Here is an 18379-nt window from a genome sequence, read left to right as displayed (position 1 = left end):
AGCTCCTAAACATTCAGAAAAAATAGAATGAAGAAGATGAACTTACATGAAAGTAAAAGCTTCGAGGACTCTGAAACTCCGGGAAAAATTCTGGGCAAAGAAAGCGCAAAGGGAAATGAAAGAGAAGAGTAAATGAGGAAGAAAGAGAAATGGAGAAAGGAAGAAGGCGTTTTCTCTTTCCTCGAGCGACGCGCTTGCAACATTCAGAAAGGTAGATAATTTGAAGCGATTTAGCGTTAATTCGTTTTATTCGATAATATATAGTAAAATCTCAAAATATACAAGTTAACTGCCTTAAATGTCTTCTGGTGCAGATGATTGATTTCGCTTTGAAAAGAAAAAAAATATTCTATTGTAAATTCTTTGTGGTAATTTTTTTTTTTTTTCCAAATGCTTCTCTAAACTAGTCAAGCCGCTCATGAGTAGCTCGGCGATCAATTCGATAAAAACTCGATTGTGTTCGATTTGATTTATAAACGAGTTTGAGCATGAACACGATTTTGAGGCTCGATTCCTAAACGATCTCAGCATGAGTATAGTAAAACTCGGCCCGAAAGCTTGTGAGCAAGCTCGGTTCATGTATAAAATCGATTATAATGTTCATGAATATATTAGCGAACAAACTCAGTTCGATTTTTTTTTTTTTTTAATTATAAGAGAAGTATAAAATTACTTTCGTTTTTTGTTAAAGAATTTTCAAATAAGATTGAAATCCTATCTTGAACTTCAATTCTTACTTATGAATATTATGGCTTAATACATCAAGAGTCCCCTGAAGTTATCCTAAAAGTTTGATTCTCTCCTAAACTTACAAAATATCTTTTTAACCTGCTCAACTTGCTTAAAATAACATATTTATCATCTGAATTTGTTTAAAGTGATATATTAGTAACTTGCTTATAACGATACTTTTGTCCCTTGAACTTGTTCCTGAACTTGTACAACCGACCGACCACTTGAGGTGTATTTGTCCTGAAATTGTGCCTCTAAAGTCTTCCTTCGATTCTTTTAAAAGAAAGAAAGAAAGAAAGTGTGTGAACATTGCATACAACACCTTCCTTATTCTTTTCTTTCACAAAGAGAATCAATATTATAATGCATTTGAACAGAAAGATGAAAAAGGTGGAATGGGATATTCATATTCCCTTGGAAGGTAGGCCAGAATATGCTGTGTTCCCTGAACGAAGTATGCACTTATTATTAAATTAATGCTTATTTTCACATGCTGTGGGTCCTCAACTCTTCTTTTATTCCTTGCAACTTCAACCCTTTCTTATCCTTCACTTAGGATAACCTTACCTAAATTTAGATTAAGGATAAGGTTTTGATTTTCCCTAGAGTTAGTAGATAACTGCACATTTAGACCCGTTTGTTTTACCTACTATTTGTTCGTTGTTACGGTTTGCTGTTTACAGTTAGAAAAAACTGTTTTCCTAAAAAGCAGAGATTCTACTACTTTTCAAATGTAAAAGACAAACCTGAGTATAAAAAGAAAGTAACCAAACACCTACTTAGGCCCGGTTGTTTGCTAGGAGCTATGAAGCACAGACTCTTCCCCGGAGTCGCCGTGGCCGTGTCGAACTCGCCGGACTTGCCGAGAATCGGCGGGGACACGACGGTGACATGGGACACGGATGGGACTCGGTAGGGACACGGATGGGACTCGATAGTGACATGGTAGGGACTCGGCGGGGACTCGGGGGACACAGCGGGGACTCGGGGGGACACGGCTAATGGTGAAAATATGTAAAAGTTTAGGGTTTTTTTTTAAATCTTTTAAAACATATGGTTCAATTACAAAATTTGACAAAAAAAAAAAAAACTAAACTACCTCTAATTCTCACATGTGTATCGCGATTATAAACGCTTAGAGCTTCTTTCTTTTCCTTCTTTGATTTGTTTTGTGATTTAGCAAGTTTTTTTTATATATTTTATATCTTATATATATATATATATAATTAATTATATAGAATTTGCCGTGTCCCGCCGCACTGTGTTTCATATTTTTTAAAAATGTCGTTTGTCGTGTCCACAGCCAAATTGGTGCTTCATAAGCTAGGAGCAATAAAATATTTTTCTAATTCTTCAATGTTCCTCAGTAAAGGAATAATTTAATTTTAGGTTAGTTAATATAAAACATTTACCCTACTTTACTTCTTACCTTTTGAAAATGTTAGTCACTCACCATTTCTTTTTATTTTCTAGTACAACATTTTTCTTTACCCAATATTTTCTGACAGGCTTTAATCTTAGGGTGTGAAATTGTAAAAGTTTATTTCTAACGTTAACATTAACATGTAAGAGCAATTTTATCATAGAAAACTTAAACATACCGGTCTATTTATTATTTAACGATAATCTAAAGTAGTTTTGTGCATTTTAATAAGTTGTTTGTAACGATAACATAGCAAATATCTTTTTATTACCTTGTATATTTAAGGCATATATAGCTTGTTTTTTAGCAAGTTATTTGCAACTGTGTTAATAAGATAATAAATAATTTATCATAATTGATTTTTGGGTTAAGGTGCAAAAATACCTCTAACGTTTTGGATCAGGAGTAATTTTACCCCTAACGTCTAAAATGGTGCAATTTTACCCCTTATGTTGGTAGCCAAGAGCAATTTTACCCCTAACGTTGATAATTTGGGTCAATTTCACCACTATTATAAAACACGAATATTTTTGTTCCTTATTCTGCACCAATTGCATATAAATTCGTTTTTAAAAAAAGATTTCGTGTTTTTTATAATTTAATAATAGAACTGAAGATTAATATTTATAAATTTGGTGATTTTTTTTTTTATTTTTTTTATCCAATTTGTACAAAATACAGTGTTTTTTATTTTTTATTTTTTTTCACATCCCAACATATATTTGTGATTTGTTACTAATAAAATGACACATATTTGAAGTCTAGATGACACGATTTATGACCGAAAAGACAGTTTGATGAATTATTTCTCAAATTGACCCAATTTATCAACGTTAGGGGTAAAATTGCTCTTGGCTTCTAACGTCAGGGGTAAAATTGTACCATTTCATATGTTAGGGGTAAAATTGCTCCTGATCCAAAACGTTAGGAGTATTTTTGTACCTTAACCCTTGATTTTTAAAAGATTTGATGTGAGAGCAAATCATGTGATTTTGTTTTTTTGAATTAGTGAATATTGTTGTCAGAGAGAGGCCATCGAATAGAAAATTAGTCCCATATAAAATAAAACTACTATCATTTGTGAGTAATTGATTTATTTATTCATTTGCAATTATTAGATTCTTTTATTTTCATATTTTGCAATGCTATGATTAGATTCTTCTTACAGAGCCCACCATTATATAGTAATAATTTGGGACACAATACCCTTAAAGTTTTTTTTAGAAATGCTATTTAAACTTCACATATAAAATAATATAATTTCAATTTTAATATCTATTACATGATATAATTAACCAAGAAGATTGTATCATTACCTCATCATACTCTCCCTTGCACTAGAAATCTGATTCATTTAATCTAGGATAAATTTCAAATAAAACCCACGTAGTTTCACTAATTTTCAGATAAAAGATTGTGGTTTACTTTTTGTTAAAATGAGCATTTAGGTTTCACATTTGGATTAATGCTATTAAAACCATCTTTAATAACCTAAAAATGAAAATTTTTAAGAATTAAAGCTGTTCAATGTCATATTTTCTATGTAACTACATTTTTTATTTTCGAAAATCATCTTTTTAGAACTTTCTCTCTCTAAGCATTAATTTTCTCTCTTTTTATCAAACATCATCTAAATAATCTCAAAATAAAAAAAGTTAAAGAATTAAAGTTGTTTAGAATATTAGTAGTTCTTAAAATATGTTATTTTTGAAGTCGTCAATGGTGATTTTAATAGTATCAATAAAAAAAGTCCTTTTACTAAAGTTAAAAACCTCAATTCTCGTTTTGACAAAAAATAAACCACAGTTCTTTATCTGAAAATTAGTAAAACCACAATAATTTTATTTAAAATTTACCTTTTAATCTATTAATTCTTACTTCGTAATTAAAGTGAAAACATGATGTGATCAAATTCTGTTAGCAAAACTTTTAATTGCATCATTAGATAAATATTGTGATTGAATTCTACTGTTTTGCAGGTGAAACTTAAATTAACTCTTCCCGAACAATCTTAAATTTATTTTAATATTTTATTTCTAATTATTATAATCCAAGGAAAAGATAGGCTTCTCAATAACAAAAACATGGATAAACTTTTTCCAATAAAGCCACATCTCCTTTCTATTTTTTTTCTTAAAATAATAACAAATAAATATAAATTTAAATATTGTTGACTTAAATAAATTTATCCAAAAATACAAACTTGCATTGTTGCACCAATATTTTAACATAACAAAATATCTCATGGAAATTAAAATATAATCACACATCTTTTGAAATAATAATTTTAATGTTTTAAATCAATTAATTAGCATTAAGAAAAATATCTTTATATGAATTGGTATAAAGGTATAATTTAATAATTAATTAGTACAAACTATATATTAATGGGGATTTTCATGGATATATTAATTGATATTTCATGATTTTATTCTATTTGATGCTTATGCTTTATGAAACAAACTAGTACTTAGTAGTATGATCTTTCCAGAGCAGTATGATCATTAGATCCAGTTCTTTTTCCCAAACTTGTACAATTAATATATATATTTTGTGAACTTTTGCCCCAAAATTAGATGAGTTGTTGAATTGAATAAAATTGAGATAAAACAATATTTATGTGAAATTAATTAATATAAGATTTGGTCTGATTCTGACTTTTTGTTGGTTACTATGATGGCTTATTGTATTAGGCTGTATTTTGCTCAAAATTATTATAATAAAGTTTGAATCAAGACAGGTCAATTGGTTGGTAATGCTTATTAATATTTTCTTTAATTTTTAAATAGAGTCTATCCATATTAAATTTAAAGAATTTTTTCTGACATTATATGGGTGTTGTTAACTTATAGCGACATTTGGCACAAGTATATATTTTTCTTAAAACGGCAGTTTAAACATAGGGATAAAATTTTAAATTTGTCTATTTTTAAATGTAGAAACTTAATCTAACATATAAAATAGTAATTTTTTTATTTTATAAATTTATCATTTCATTAGATCAAACAGTATAAATACATTAATATAGAAGGAATAAAACCTTACATCCATACAACAACAATAAAGGTTTAGTTCCAAAATGATTCGGAGTCGGTTAACATGAACCATCATATAAAATCGTGAAATCAAGTCGTGTCAGCGATACAAATTCTCTCACTCCACTCTGTCCTATCCACTACCATATTTTCTTCAATCCCCAATAAACGCATATCACTCTCGATCACCCTCTTCCAAGTTTGCTTAGGTCTTCTCTTACTCCTCACCACTACATCCCTTTACCACACTTCCGTCCTCCTAACCGGTGCATCAAGCACTCTTTGTCTTACATGGCCAAATCACCTTAGTCGGTTTTCCCTCATTTTATTCTCAATAGTTGTAACTCCTACTTTTGTTCGAATTATTTCATTACTCACCCGATCCTTTCTCGTATGACCACACATCCATTCAACATACACATCTCCGCCACCGACACCTTATGAATATGACAGTGTTTCACTGCCCAACACTCCGTACCATATAACAATGCTAGTCTTATTGTCGTGCGGTAGAATTTTGCATTCAATCTATTAGATATGTTGGGGTCACAAAGGAAACCCGTAACACTCTTCCACTTCGTCCAACCAGATTTAATCCTATGAGCAACATCTCCATATACTTCTCCATCTGTTTGGATAATAGATCCTAAATACCGGAAGCAATCCGAGGTCTGAACAACTCTCCCATCCATACAAGTACCAAAAAAAAAGACTACAAAGAGCATCAAAAACCATAAAGGACTAATAATACAATAAAATAGAAATGATATCATTCTCATAATTTGAATCTCATAAAAAAACGCGCTCATTCTTCATCATGTAGGCTTTTCTGGACATTCGGATCTGAATTCTTTCCATGCAAATTTATAAATCTACGGACAAGATGAACATTTTCCGCTCTTGCTAAAACTGGAAAAAATATAGCTATAAATGTAGATTCGACGGAAAAAGAATTTCGACAAAAAATATACATTTCAAACTAATGAGAAAATATAAATAAGTAAATAAAACTAAAACGTAGATGGAAGGAGGAAGAAAGAAGACAATCTTCCTTCTTTCGTCTCCAAGAAAACTTGATTAGAAACAAAAAAAATGACAGTGATACAATGAGAACAACGATGGAGAAAGGTGAAGGAAGCGGTTGTGTGAAAATATAGATTTGTAAATGAGAAACCTCTCAACTTCTTCTCGAAAGTTTTTTGGGGAGCATATTTGATTGTCAGAATAAAAACTTCATCTAAATATCAAGATTTTTTTTTAACCCAAATGTGCAGTTGACGAGATTTTTGTTTAGTTTTTTATTTATTCTCGATAAGTGATGTGGTGGAGATAACATGACATATATGTATAGTGGAGATAGGAGAAGTCGGCCTAGGCACTCGCTTGATTCAATTTTTTTTTATGAAATCTAAAACTTATTTCAATTACAATACAATAATTATTAAAATCTCAATTGTTGAAAATTATTCCCAAAAGTAATTATTACATCTTATCTGAATTTAATAGTAATAATATATAGAAAATAAGAATACAATTTATTAAAATGGATTTGAAAGTAGACAATAATAACACATTGTCTCATTTTTTTTTTCTCGTATCAACCTATCTTAACAACAATAGCACAATATACTTCCTTCAAATTTTATTTCACAACTTCTCTCTTAACAATAGTATAGATAAGTTAAAAATTTAGCCACATTGAACGAGAGCATATTTAGCCTTAACAATATAGTTGTATAATGTTTTTTTATATGCAAATTGTTCTAATAGTTTAATCTTTATTTGATTATTTTTGACGCAGTTAATTAAATTTAAATTCGTAAAAGAATAGAAAACATGAACAACCTAAGAAATCTCAAATACTAGAGTTGCTTGTTCTAATGGTAAATGGTAAATGTTAAAGATAAAATTATTACCAATTACAGTTTAGAAGGAATTTTTTTTATCTTATATTTTTGGAGAATAAAGAATAGGACAATGAAATACTACCGAATTTCTTGAAATAGGAAGAAACTAGGAGAGGTGGTTAAGCAAAGAAGGCACCTAACATGAAAGCATCTAACCATTTTGTAATAAAAGGTAAACATCTCCATTTAGTAGTATAATAGTAGAAAAGGAAAGTGGTCCAAAAAAATAGACATGTTGAGACCCATGTTCATGTTCATCAAGAAGAAAGAAAAAGAAAAGAAAGGTCATAAGATTCTTCTCTCTATGGTCCTAATTGGCCGACCAACTTTTCCAAACCACAACTTTATTTTAGTTTAGTTTAGTTTAGGGGTATCATTAATTTTGCATTTGTCCTTATCTCTTTAATTAAGAGATAGATATAGCATATCAACACCCTTTTCTCTTTCCAATTCTTCTTTTCTTTATTTCTATCTTGATCACCATAAACCCATTTTCTAATCTTTCACCAAACTCTTAGTGCACTCTCTAAAAAATATATATAAATAATTGATTTTAAGTAATTCAAGAGTATATCAGCATCAACAATACTCCTCACATTCACTCATTATTTACTATTTTATCATTAAAATTATTAATTATTATATTTACTAATAGCAAGAGAAGAAAGACTCCTCAATAATAAATTATTAATAAAAAGTGAATTAAGGAGGCACTTATAAGAAGTGGAGAGAAGCTCTCTATTAATAGAGAGGATGTGGACTCTTAGTGATTTGAGGAGCCACTTAGAAGCAGTTGGAGCTGATTTTTAACTTTTTCTATTCAAATTTTAACTTAAGAGTCAAATTAAGAGGTTGTTAGAGATGTTTCAAGAGTTTTTAACTTTGTTCAAAAATTTGATTGTCCTTCTAATTTCACATAGTATCTCATTAAATGATATGATTAACCCCTTCAATCAACGTGGCAGATAAAGATAAGATTTGGACAAACTAAAATATATATCACTTTAAACAAGTTCATGAGGTAATATATCATTGCAAACAAATCCAGTAAGACAATATGTCACTTTACACAAATTTAGGTGAGAGGGATATGGAAAGGGACATCAAACTGGGAACAACATATTTTCTCCTCCAAATATTGGGTCTGGTCCAATATTTGAGTTGGCTTCCCGGATGTTTGTTGACTTGATATCATCTGTTTTGTTGACTTTGTTGTGGTTGAGCTCCTGGATATCATATGTTGTCAAAATTAGTGACCAATAATAATAAAGAGAGTGGAATATCATAATAATAAAGAAAAAGAAAGTAAATATTACCCATTTATAGGCTGCTTGATATGTGAAAGTATCATTCTATCCCTAGATTGGCGATGCAGCTAGGGGTGTTCGAAAAGCAAACCGAACCGAAATAACCGATCGAACCGATGAACTTTTCGGTTTTTCGATCTATTAGGTTCGGTTTTTGTCTTAAATATTAAAATATATCGGTAATATCGGTCAATTCGGTTTTTATATTAAAATAACCGAATTAACCGAAATACGAATTAATTAAATTTATTATCTATTAATTATTTGATTAGGTTTAAAAAAAATCAAATTTTGAATTAATAATTGAATATAAAACCATTTGATTAAATATTGTAATAAGAAAATTATAAGAATATATCTGATTATAGGTTTTTTTTAAAACCCTGATTATAGGTTTAAACATTAGAAAAAACGTAATGAATACATAATGAAAACTCCACATTCAAAAATTAAATATTGAGTTACCCTATATAATGAACAATATCACTGTACATTCATACTTTAATTAAATTATCAGATTCAATCTTTAATTAAATTATGGGTTGATGATTTTTCTAATACAAGCATTATAATATGGTGAAGCTCTTACCTGTTGGTTGAGAGCTTACCTATAATTCTAGACCAAAATATTAGGTTCGATTTTCATTTTCAGTGTTATTCGGTATTCAGTTATTTCGGTTCGATTTGATTCGGGTTTTAGACTGAATCGACCGTTGAACACCCTTAGATGCAGCGGTTCCGCCATGCTGAATCCATTGAGCTTTTATCATTAGACCTCTTAGAATTGGATAAACCTTGAAAAATGAACCGAGATTTTGCTTATATTTATTAGAGGGTAAATTCCAAAAAAAACCCCGTGGTTTAATGTTGTTCCAAAAAAAACCCTTGTGATTTGTTTTTACAAAAAAAAAGGACCGTGGTTTCGCCGTTATCCGAAAAACGAAAAATAACTTAACAGTGTTAAAAATGCTGACGTGGCGAAGGGAAAAATTGGAAATTCCAAATTTTTTAATTTTTTTTTGTTCTTATTCTTCTAAGAACTCCTCCATTGATGAATTGTTATCTACATAACACATTCCGCCGCCGACCTTTGAACTCACGAATCCATTTCTAGAAAGCACACCGGAATGAGTTGGAGATGATCGCATCGACGACGGACAGCTTGAGTTGGAGATCGAATCCATTGCTATCTTTTCCCGTTCTTCACAGATATTACATCAGATCTATCTTGTTTTGTGAATATCGTCGGCAATGGATTTAAGTTTTCCATTTTTTGCTGCTGTTGTTTCTGCAAGAGTTTCTCGTACAACGGCTTCACTTTCTTCATTTACTTCCTTATAACCTCCTTCGCAGTGGCGCTCATCCTTTTCACAGAAGAACTGGTGACAACATCGTTTTCGCGGTTAATCTTCGGCTCTTTCTTAAACACAGAAGAGAATCTCGAGAGCGAGAAGTATTTACTCCCCTTCTTGGTCTGATTCGAATTGTAATTGAAGTTGTTAATCCGTCGGAACTCATCATCTTCAGTAACGGAACTCGGTCTAGAAGAATCGCAATCACCGAGCAAGACGAAATCGCTGGCGAAGGAAGAGGTGGAGTCGTTGGAGCTTCCGGTGGAGTCACGAGAAGCGGTGGTGGTAGTATCGGAGGAGGAGGAAGTGCTGGAGGAAGCTAGAAGGAGAGAACAGACCATAGAGATGCGAGGAGAAAGATGAAGAGGCAACAACTGACCTTTGTAGAAGAACTCATCGGCCAGTCGATAAAGAGCGGTGGAGGATTTGCGGGGAGAGAGAGAAATAGACGGTGAAGAAGAAGAAAGAAAGGAAAGAAAAAGAGAAAATAAAAGAAAATTAAAAAAAATTAAAAAATTTGGAATTTCCAATTTTACCCTTCGCCACGTCAGCATTTTTAACACTGTTAACCCATTTTCCGTTTTTCGGGTAACGGCGAAACCACGGTCCTTTTTTTTTGTAAAAACAAACCACAAGGGTTTTTTTGGAACAACATCAAACCACATGAGTTTTTTTTGGAATTTACCCTTTATTAGAGTAAATAATTTATGAGTCCCTAATTTTTACGTAACACACTGTTAACTCTTTGGTCATTCTGTCTATGTTTTTAGACTTTTAACAGTTATATTTGCATAAACAGACATACCGAAAATAACAGAGTAACATGGTCATTTTGTATTATACTATGACTGTCCTAAAACTAAGATATGCTCGGTTAAAAACTTAAAAGAAATATACAAAATGACCAAAAGGTTAATGTATTTACAAAAGATAGAGACCTTAATTATAATGTGTTTTCAAAATAAAAGGACTATACAATGTGTTACGTAAAAGGATGAGGACTAATAAATTATTTATCCTATTTATTACGAAACAATTATAATTTTTTAAAGGAAAAAAGCATAATCAAGTCCTGAACTTTACATGTTTTAAGGATCAATCTCTGATCAATTATTTTTCCACATTGAGCCATTTGTTATGGATTTTTCCCTTATTTAACTTTTCCGTCGAGTTTAGGAGATGAAAAGATCGATTTGGCGATTCTAATGTTGAAAATCACAAAATGGGAGAGGAGAAAATCGAGTTTGCAAGAGTATACTGGAAATTAATTTGTATAATTTCGTTTTAGTTTTTAATTTTTTTATCTCTTCTAGTTAAGGAATTCTTATTTTTATTTGTCCATGTCAACAAGCCGAATCGTCCTAACGATATATGCAGTCCAAACTTGACGAAAAAGCTAAATAAGGGTCTAATCCATAATAGATCAATGATCAATGGCTAAATGTGGAAAAATAAATGATCAATGACTGAATCCTTAAAACAGCTAAAATTTAGGGGCTTAATTATGATTTTTGTCTTTTTTTAACAATATAAATATTGAAAGTGAACTTGATTTTTGTTATGGAAACAAAATCAATTTTTATGGGAAATACTGATAAATTAGTCGTTATTTTTTTAGGGTGATGCTTTTTTTTTTTTTGGTAGAAAAGGAAAGGAAAGTAAAGCAAAACAAGCAACTACACCGGGATTAGCTTAGGAAAGCTAACCACAATCCTATCCTCTAAAAGAAGAGGAGAAAGAGCGATAGGGGGAACGGTAAGGGTAGAAACACCTAACACCCCCTCATGGCCTGTCGCCGCCAAGTGATCTGCAACACGGTTCTGCTCCCGGAAAATGTGGCTGAACTCAAGGATATCAAATGAGGGGCTAAGCCTCTTAATAGCTTTAATAAGGTTGCGGCTATGAAGACCCATGGCATGACTACCCAAAATCATATTGATGGCCTCCAAGTTATCAGACTCCACATAAAGCCTCTTAACACCCAGCCTAATCGCCAGCTGGATCCCAGAGAGAATGCCCCAGAGCTCCGCAGAGAAGGAAGAACCCAAACCCAAATTCTGGGTAAACCCAGAAAGCCAGACGCCTCCCGCATCCCTAAGAACACCTCCGGCAGCAATCTTACCATTACTAAGACAGGAACCATCAGTATTTAGCTTCACAACCCCCTCTCTCGGCCTGCTCCAGCTCACGAGGTGGACATCACTACTCGGGGAAGATCTGGCAAGGGACTCACCTTTGAAACTATCAATAATAGAGGAGAGTTTCTTCAAGAAGAACTCAGCTAAGTTAGGCAAAAGCACAACTTTATTATCAAAAATCTCCTCGTTCCTCCATTTCCACACTTGATGACAGATAATGGCAAAGAAAATGTCCCCATGCTCCATATAAGACAATAACTTTCCCCTAATACCATCTGAGAACCAGTCGTTCATAGAATGGGACATGAAGGAAGAGAAAATATGATGAGGGAGAATTTTCTTCCAAACCTCTTCACTCTTAGGGCAATCCCTAAGAGCGTGGCACAACGATTCAACATGGCCTCTACATCTACCGCAAGCTCCAGAGGTCGCCAAATGCCTTCTGTATCTATCTGAGTTAGTAAGTAATCTGTCTTTAACGCCAGCCACAGGAAGCTCCTCATGCGGTAGGGGATTTTAAGGGACCAAATGGTCTTCCAAATATCTGAGGGATTATCAGTCCTGTTAAGGGAAAAAGCTTCAAAGGCAGATTTGCAAGAATAGACTCCATTGTTAGTCAGCGCCCAGCAATGCTTATCCATGTCTTCCTCTTGATTACTCACCTTCACTCCATTTTTAGGTGTTGCTATTTTTTTTTTTTTTGCTTATATCGCCCTCTACATACCATTTTTTGTCCTCCTCACTTTTTTTTCTAAAAAAACTAGAAATCTCCTCTCTCTCTCTCCCGAGCAAATAAAAAATTTGAAGGAAAATGGATCTGAGAACTCCGGAACACGATGATTTCGAAAACGAGATAACAATCTATCCTTAAACTACTGATTTGTTTTAAAATTTAATTTTTTTATTAAATATCCTGGACGGGTCATGGACCCGCCCTCACCATTGGGCAGACGGGTGCAGAACCCCCGTCTTCCCAATAGTGAGGGCGGTCCTAGAACCGCCTCCCTATTAGGCAGGCGGGTCTGTGGCCTACCTGTCTATGGGCAAAGGTTTCAGACCTGATTTTCCTCCATTTTCTGACCGTTTTTCGGCCGTTAAACGTATAATTGCTACAAATATTCATAAATTTCATTCATTTTCTGGAGCCAGTTGGTGTTTGGATTGGTGGCGGGATCGATTATAGTACATGTTTCATGATGAGCACACTATTTCAAACAAGTATAGAAGCAATTCATTGGGCTAAAGACATCGCAATTAAAAATTATTTCGAGATTGTTATTTCTTTGTATAAACACGGAGAATAACAAAAGCTTCTGAGATGTTCATGTAGCGAATGGTATAGAGGAATTATGAATCCTTTAGAAAAGGATTTAAGTAGGAAAACTAAAACTAAATCGTGTGACTGTAAATTCTGGCTAAAAGCCAGACAGTTGCAAGATTTTTCGGGTTGGGAGATCATGGTTTATGCCGAGGAGAAAGGATATGCATAGCTATGAATTGAGGGTTTATCCAGAGAGACACTGATAGATAAGAGGACTCAGTCACACATCGAAGCAAATTGTGCGTGACATGAGTTTGTATCAAGTAAAACCGTGCGCTATTATGACGACACTTATAAGAAACATCCAGGAGACAACCCAATAATAAAACATCTATATAATTGCAGAGACCAATTGAAGCCGAAGCTGAAGCTGTTTCCTCCATAAGCACAGAGCGAATGGTCGAGTTCGTAAGGGACAATATTATTGGAAGATTTGGAGTTCCCCACACAATTATCACCGATAATGGAACGCAGTTCAACTGTGGGGAGTTCAGGTCCTTTTGCGAAAATCAAGGCATCCAGAATAGATTCGCCTCAGTATACTACCCCTAATCCAACGGAATGACCGAAGTCACCAACCGAACAATTGTGAAAGGCATAAAAAATAGATTGGGCGAGCACAACAAAAAGTGGGCGGATCAGTTGATGAATGTCCTATGGGCATACAGAACCACTCCTCAAACTGCAACAGGTGAAATGCATTCGCCCTCACCTATGGAGTAGAAGCTGTCATTCCTATAGAAGTTCAGATCCCAAGTGACAGAGTTCTATTCTATTAGGAGGGCAAGAACGATAAAAGGTTAAAGGAAAGTCTCGATCAACTGGAGGCAAAAAGGGAGAAGGCGTATGTCCGAATCGCCGCCTACAAGCAAAGAATTGCAGCCTACCATGATAGACACGCCAAGCTCGTGGAGCTGAATCAAGGAGATTTGGTGCTCCGGAAAGCTGAAAAAATTCAATCCATGGAGGGAAAAGGAAAGTTGGGAGTCACATGGACAGGGCCATACAAGATAGTCACTAAGATTGGACCCGCCACTTTCAAGATTCAAGATATGGAGGGGAACACACTACCACGGACGTGGAATATCCAGAACCTCCGCAAGTACTTCACCAGAGAGTAAAATGTAATCAAGGTCTTGAGTACTCTTTTTCCTTTAGTAAGGTTTTATCCCATGCGGGTTTTCCTATTAAAGGTTTTAATGAGGCTCACATAAAAGACCAAGTTGCTGTAATAAGGCGTATCGCCATTCAATAAAGAGAAATTTTCATTTGCAAATTCTTTCTTAAGTATTTTCTTGCAGAAATATAAATATTCCAGATTCAAAAGGGGAGGCAACAAAAGCATTCTCATGGTAGAGCAATACCGTCATGGCATATCTACCTTCTCCTCAAAGATAGGAGAACAATAATCTTAGTGGCAGATCAATCTACCTCAAAGATCGGAAACGATTGATCACCGTTAGAGACGGGTTAAAAATTTCTCAGACGTGAGATCTTACACCCTCAAATATTCTTCTCAAAGGAGAGTATTAAGACCCGCTGGTGGATCAATTTACCTCAAAGATAGGAAGCAATTGATCGCCTAGGGCAGCTTAACTTCCTCAGATGGAATAAAAGCTTTTAGCCTTCAAAAAGGCTCACACCTCGAGGTATGGCTGGCCACCTACCTTAAACAATCGAAGCAAGTCCAAAAAAAAACCTAGAAATTTACTTGCTAAAAGATATAAAGCATAAAGTAAAATTAAATGGTCAAAAGGATTCATCGAAAAAATATATTGTACTTAGCTATAATAAACTAAACATTTACAACAACATCCTCTTTAACATCTTTCTCTAAAGATGCATCCTTGGGAAGAGCCTCACTTTCCGTATCGATAATCCCCGCCTGAGGAGCCGAGCTATCAATCTCCGCAGCATTGGCCTTGTCACCTGCCTCTTTGGACGCCTCGCTAAAATCATCTGCATCGAGGTTGACAACAGGCTTGCTTTCCTCGTTCGATCCTTTCAGCTCGTTTTGGACTTGATCACGGATAAAGTCACGAGCATTCGACACTCTATCATATCTGATAGCATCTTCAACCTCGGGGACCACGTACTCTGGATCTACAAAATCAATCTCCGGGTAGGAGAGTCTAACATAGGCCATGATCCGCTCGCCATAGTAGTAAGGTCGGCTACCAGCTATAATCTCTGTATTTAATAAAGTAGCTTTATGGTTCTCGACATCTTTCGCCATCTTCTTCTTCACACACCCCAGGCTCTCACCTGTTGGACCGTGCTCGCACAGAATCAAAGTACCAGACTCCATAATCCAGAATCACTAATTAATAAATGTTTGAAATATAGGATTAGTTATACCTACTAATACCAATGAGATGAACAATTGACATATTAGATAAATCAATCCATACTGTTATCTCAAGTCGGGTCCCAATCCTAATGAACTCCTTCACTGGATCCATGTAACTGTCTAGATATCTGAATATCTAAATCTTGTGAGATCAGCTTTCTGTCTCGACAGTTAATGTCATATTGAGCATTCGTCACTCCCGATAAGTGGGAGATATATCCAAATGGCCGCTTGTGGTGAATTAACTGAAATCCTTGCAAGGTGATAAAGTTAAGAGTAGAAATGGATATTTCACTTAACTTATCTTTCAGAGTGAATTCAACCTGTACAAGTAAAACCAGACTCTTCGTTATATGTAACCTTGACACGTTCCATGGTTATAAGGAATTGACCGACAAGATATAGTTGATGAAGGATTGTATTATACTGTACCTAATGTAGAAAGGTTAACGTCAGTTATCAACCTGACTTCTTAATTGCTCTGGGGGAATATCATAGGTTCTGCTAGTAACAGCTCGCGATGGTATTCCATTATATATATGTTGGAATTAATCGTGATGAATTAATTTCAAAGGATATATACGGCTAGTGGCAATTAAGGACCTAATGGGTCGTATATGGGACTTGGAATCGGAGGACGAAAGTGTAAATTGGTGAGACACTATACATGGGCCAAAATTCATTAATTAAAATAGGGATTATTAATTTGATTTAATTATAATTAGATTATGATTATAAAATTAGACTAAAGGATTATTTGATAATATTAATTAAAGGTTTTATTGTGACTGAAACTCTAATTAATTTTTTAAAAGACTATCTTCTCAGATGCGGAATTTTTTCTGGAGAGGGAGCATACTCTCGCGGAAAATTGTAACAGTACCGTGGTCTATTTGTCAGAAGTCATTGCAATCTGGTGGGCTTGGTATCGAAGAACTGGATAGGTTTAATACTGCTTTGTTGGGTAAACTGGCTTGGGGGTTGGTTGTAGAGAATTCTTACTGGCTGGACCTATGGCGCTCGCGGTTCCTTTGTCCGGTGGGCATCCCAAAAGCTCAGGTAGCAATGTCGACAATATGGCACTCTCTGAAAGCAACTTACTTGCTTTTAAGGGATCATAGTAAGTGGTTTATTGGGGAAACGTCTAATCTCAATTTCTGGACAGCGGAATGGATAAACCCAACCGTAGCAAATATGCTGGATATTCCGCTTGCCTCTCAATGAGAGCTGACTCACAAGTTGGATGATTTCTTAATCGGCAATCGCTGGGAGAATTTAAATCAATTTTCGGAGGAGATTATGGCTGCAATTGAGCGGGTTGGCTGGATTAGCACAACGGATCAGTGCATGTGGAAGCCGGCGGACAAAGGGATTTTTACATCAAAGCTTTTCTACAGATGGCTGGGATCAGAACAACCCTCGGACCCAGTCTTTCGATTTATCTAGAGTAAATTCATACTGCCGGCTCACTCGTTCTGTGCCTGGAGGGCGTTCTGGGGCTACCTCCCAACTCATGACATGATATAGAATCGGGGTATCATCATTGTCTCTCGGTGTTGCTTCTGTGAAAAGAATTTGGAGACATTGCAGCACATTCTAGTCGAATGTGAGTTTGTCAAAGCGCTTTGGCTGAGCGTATCTTCGCTGTTCGGGAGACGCTTGAATGTTGATGGTTCATACAAGGATTTGATTAGGTGGGCAGCGAAGCAAAAGTTCAGTTCTCAAATTAAGGTACTATGGACAAGTGCGATTATTCACTTGGCCTGGGTAATCTGGTATCTTTGTAATGATTGCATATTTAACAACAGCACTCCCAATATTCATCGGGCATTAACGCTGCTTTGGAGTAACATTTCAAGGTCCGACCACTTCCGTATTGGTAATGTTTAGAACTCTACTGTGGAATTGGGAATTCTGAATAATCTGAGCATTCTCCCGCGCTACACGCGTGCTCCGAGGATGAGGGCTATACGTTGGATAGCACCACCGACGGGCTGGGTAAAAGCCAACTGCGACGCCTCGGTTTCAGGCACGTCCGCAGGCTGTGGCGGGGTTTTCAGAAATGTATTTGGTCAGGTTCTGGGCGGCTTTACTGTTACTGCTACTGATCTGCTGGTGCATTTGGAGGAGCTGCGAGCTGCAATCACGGCAATCAATTTGGCAGCTTCTCGTGGTTGGCGTAATGTTTGGTTAGAAAGTGATTCCATCTATGTCGTCTCGTTATTTCGAAACCCGTTGCAGGCGGTCCCATGGACTCTCCAAGAGGATTGGAATAAGTGTCAAATGCTTATTGCTGGTTTGAGATTCGTGGTTTCTCATATTATGCGAGAGGGTACTGTGTCGCCGACTCACTGGCCAATCATGCAAGACTCGGACACTCAAATACGTGGTGGGGTGAAATTCCATCTTTTTGTAATAGTCTAGTATTAGCCGACTCGATAGGTAGAGTCAATTATCGATTCTCTTAACGCCTTATTGGCGGAATCCTTTGTATTCTTTCATTTTTCATTTATTTATTTATTCATTCGGGCATTTGGACCGGGGCTCTGGAGGTGCCAGCATAGCTGGGATGTCCTGAAAGTCGGTCCCTTCCCCCGCCTTTAATAAAAAAAACTCTAATTAATTATCCCTAACAACAATTAAATTATTAATTTGATTAATAATATTATCTAGATATAATTAGTTATTATTTAGATAATAATAAAGTGTTTATTTAATTATCTAATTAGTAATCCTATTCCGAATAAGATTCTAATTAATTAATTACCTAACACAACTGGGATTAGAGTTTTGAGAAGTCTATAAATAGACTCC

General features: G+C 34.8%; 1 pseudogene; it reads right to left on the bottom strand.

Moving 5' to 3' along the window:
- Nucleotides 1–9429: 9429 nt before the first annotated feature.
- LOC136227232 (probable membrane-associated kinase regulator 1) lies at nucleotides 9430–10223 on the bottom strand (annotated as a pseudogene).
- Between the last annotated feature and the right edge of the window lie 8156 nt (nucleotides 10224–18379).

This window comes from Euphorbia lathyris, chromosome 4 (genome assembly GCF_963576675.1).
Source record: "Euphorbia lathyris chromosome 4, ddEupLath1.1, whole genome shotgun sequence".
Taxonomy (NCBI): Eukaryota; Viridiplantae; Streptophyta; class Magnoliopsida; order Malpighiales; family Euphorbiaceae; genus Euphorbia; species Euphorbia lathyris.
Note: the sequence above shows the minus strand (reverse complement) of the source record. Positions and strands in the feature narration are given on the sequence as shown.